The following is a 262-nucleotide window of genomic DNA, read 5'->3' as shown; positions in this document are numbered from 1 at the left end:
CAAGATATTACCATTAATCACAAGTTAAAAAGAACTCTCCCACATTTGATGTCATTCCCAAAGGAACAACAAGAGCGACCTTAATTTCGAAAGAAAAGAAGGATTTTTATTTGGACACCAAAAACCATGCGAATGATTTTTTATATCCAAAACTCAATCAAAATACTCACAAGTAAACCCATGAATATTCTAATTGGAATACGCAATTAAATCAAAACCACACAAGTGATCAATTTAATTGAAAGTGCTCAACATAAGTAAA

Source organism: Papaver somniferum, chromosome 1, assembly GCF_003573695.1.
Source record: "Papaver somniferum cultivar HN1 chromosome 1, ASM357369v1, whole genome shotgun sequence".
Lineage (NCBI taxonomy): Eukaryota > Viridiplantae > Streptophyta > Magnoliopsida > Ranunculales > Papaveraceae > Papaver > Papaver somniferum.
This window is presented reverse-complemented; position numbering follows the sequence as displayed.